The 3494-nt window shown below is 34.4% G+C and overlaps 1 non-coding gene across 1 annotated transcript; it reads left to right on the plus strand.

The window, feature by feature from the left end:
• The first annotated feature begins 1878 nt into the window (after positions 1 to 1878).
• Positions 1879 to 1990, plus strand: LOC141545313 (U6 spliceosomal RNA). Its single transcript, XR_012482984.1, has one exon. It is a non-coding gene; the product is annotated as a U6 spliceosomal RNA (small nuclear RNA).
• The last annotated feature ends 1504 nt before the right edge of the window (positions 1991 to 3494 follow it).

Here is a 3494-nt window from a genome sequence, read left to right on the forward strand (position 1 = left end):
ATTTATTTTCTTTCCCTCCTAGCATTTCTCCATTAAGACAAAGCACAAAGAAATAAACAAAAAACTTTGTGACAAATATGTACAGGAAAAAAAAATAAATCCTCACATTGGCCATATGTGGAAGGATCTCCATAATTGTGATCTCACAGTCAGATTTGATTTGGATTTATAAAGTTTATCTATTTTCACTACTTTCCTCATCTTTAAAAATGAGCAAATTGGACTAAATGGCCTCTGATGTTGCTTTCTAGCTTGACATCTACTATCTTTTAATTCTGTTATCTAAATCTCTGTTTCTCTTCAAAAAGCCTGGTTGATATAATTATCTACTCATCTGGACAAATGGGGAAAGACTACATCATAGAGCATGGGGAGGCTGCAAGAAGCCCAGCAGGGGACCTTTGGCCCTGGTTTCTGGAACATAAATGATTTGGTCCTCTATTTGAGAGTTTATGAGATCAAAACAAATTAAATGTATGTGTGTGTGTGTTTGTTTTTTTCTTGGTTTTGCTTTCAAAATGTACTTTTGAAAACTATGTTTAAAGACTCAGGGACAAAATGCAAAAATATAATTTTTTCCTAACACAAAGGGAAACATGGTACAAAGACAAAGAATTCTGGATTTGGAGTCAAAGAACCTAGATTCAAATCCCAGCTTTATAATTTACTACATTTATGAAATTAAGCAACTCATTAGACCTCACTGGTTCTCAGTCTTCTCCTTGGTAAAAATAGGGAAACTAGACTAAATGGCTTCTAAATTTGCTTATAGCCATAAACTTATGTTCCCAAGAAACATATGCTTGAATAGTGGTTGAGAGTGCCATCCACAGTAATCTGTCAGAAGCATTGATTCCCTAGTAGGGAAGACTTGGTCAGAAGGAAAAGCCATTTAATTCCTTTAAATCTACTCCAGACTGAGAAGTGGGCTACAGTTGTCTCTTAGTTATCCCCTAATAAAGAATTCATCTATTGATTTAAAGTCTTTTTTTTTTCTTTTTTTCTGCCCTTCTAGCAGGTGATTACTCACCTTAGTTTATCGTACAACAACCTGGGGGATGTTGTAGGCTCAGATTGTAGCTCCTAAAGACTATTGAGGAGATTTGGGATACTAAATCATACAGTGAATTAGTTTTACCCCTAAGCCATCATTGTCTCCATCATCATTGTCATCATACTACTGTCTATTCAATGAAGCTATGAAAGATATTTACCTCCAAACACTTTTAATTACATTACCAAAAAAAAAAAAAATCATCGTATCTACCCATGAAATAACATGTCAAAAACTAACCATAAAAGAGATTGTATATCATAGTGACTTACCACTGAGCCATTTCTATCCATATTCAATTAAAAAGAAGACAAAAAAAGAAAAATAATAATTAATAATCATAATCATAATAACAGCAGAAGCAAAGATGACAATGATAACAGCAGTTTCCAAAGATCTAGAAGACCTGGATTCAAGTATCCTCTCCTTCCAGTTTACATAGTGTACATTTCATATGTGGGAGGAATATTTATTCCTCCTTTGAGGAAGATTGTCTATGTTTGAGTAAAAATGAAATATTCTTTCCTTTCTTCCTTGTTTGGATGTTCACCTTGGATTTTTTTAAGCTTCGAAGTCTATCAGTATCAATCACCAAACATTAATTGATTTTTGTGTATCAGAAATCTTCCACAAAACTAAAAATGTCTCTCTCTTCAAGGAATTCCACCCACTTTTCTCATTTTGGAAGGATTTGGTTCATTCATTTATTCAATAATAAGTACCTACTGTGTGTATGAGTATTACAAGTGGTACAGCAATGTATAAAACATACCCTACTAGGAGAATGATATATTCACCTATAAGTACATACTAGATATATACCTGTACTTATTTTGGCAGCATGTATACATACTAAAATTGAAATAATACAGAGCAGATTACTATGGCCCCTGAGGAAGGAGGATATTCAAATTTGGAAAGCATTCCGGTAAAAATAACAAAGATATGTGCAAAATATGTACAAGATATATGCGAAATAAATAACAAGGTAATTTGAGGAGAAGGAGCTAACTCTTGGGGGAGAATCAGGGAAAGCTTCATGTAGAAAATTCTTAAACTGAGCTTCTAAGATATTTAAGGATTCTAGAAAGCCAAAACAAAAGAATACAATCTATTGAAGGTGGGACAAAGACAGAGATGGAATAAGGAGTACCATGTATGAGAAACAGCAGCAAGACCAATTTAGCTGGACTTCAGAGCTCAGAATGCATGACAATTTAGCTGACTGAGCGGAATATCCCCTTTCAGGTAATAAATTGTCTTAAGCCATTCAAAACTTAAATATGCAGAAGGTCATAGAAATACAAACCTACTACAGGCTGCTTTAGATACTTTAGGAAATACAAGAGAATTGGTGGGAGGGAGGAGCAAGCAGAGGTACAAAAGATACTTGGGGACTAGGCAGACCACTTAAGGATTCCCAAATCATACTAAATCTATAAAAAACCATTTCATGCTCATACTGTTACCCATGCTAGATCACAATACAGGCAATAAGACTTCATGGGATTTGCCAGATAATCACCTCTTGAGAAATGCAGCAAGTTCCATAAATGTTGCGTGGCTGATTTTTCAAGCATAATTTATTCTTTGTCTGGTCAATGGGGTAGAACACAGAATGGAGTCAAATTATCACAACTGCCCTTGCTCTGTTGTTCTCTCATTTGCTACTAAATGGCTTTTGGTGCTCCAATTATGAACATTTCTAAACAACAGTTTCAAATGGCATGGTTTGACAATATTGTGATACTAAAACAACGATTTTCCTATTGAATATGATACCGATTTAATTTAAAATTACAGATTTAATATGCATCCTATGGTGTGTTTTTATGGATCGTTTTTCTACATTAAGGAAAAGACTCTCTGGGAATAATAAATGTACCCTTAAGATGTGATTTTTTTTTGGAAGCACTAGGACCCCATTCATTAATCTTCTGCCATGGCTGTTTCTGGCCTATCTGGAGGTAGGTAGAATGGATAATTGAAATTTACCAGAAAGAATAACTGGAGATATGATGTCAAGTAGTAATTTCATAGGACAAATTCTATATTTAAAGGGAACTTTGAGGCTCTAAAGTTTCATCCATCCATCTCATTTTTCAAGGATTCATTCACTCACTCAGTTATTCAATAAACAATAAATAAACAAGCACTTAAAATATACAAGGGAGGAAGTAGCAAGATGATTCGATGGACAGGGTGCTAGGGCTGAACTCAGGCCTTCCAAATCTGTGTGATCCTGACTTAAAATGAGGGTGGTAGGCACATCAGATGAATCCTGAAGCTCCAGTAAGCGCCTGAAATCTGATCGTTAAATATTTAGCATGAACATTTATATCTTAGAAATCAGCAAGTGCTACAAATCAGGACTTGATTTATTTGTTATTATTGTTGATTTCTAGACTTAAAATGTGATGGAGAAAATATTAATAATTCA

Source organism: Sminthopsis crassicaudata, chromosome 5, assembly GCF_048593235.1.
Source record: "Sminthopsis crassicaudata isolate SCR6 chromosome 5, ASM4859323v1, whole genome shotgun sequence".
NCBI classification, from domain to species: Eukaryota; Metazoa; Chordata; class Mammalia; order Dasyuromorphia; family Dasyuridae; genus Sminthopsis; species Sminthopsis crassicaudata.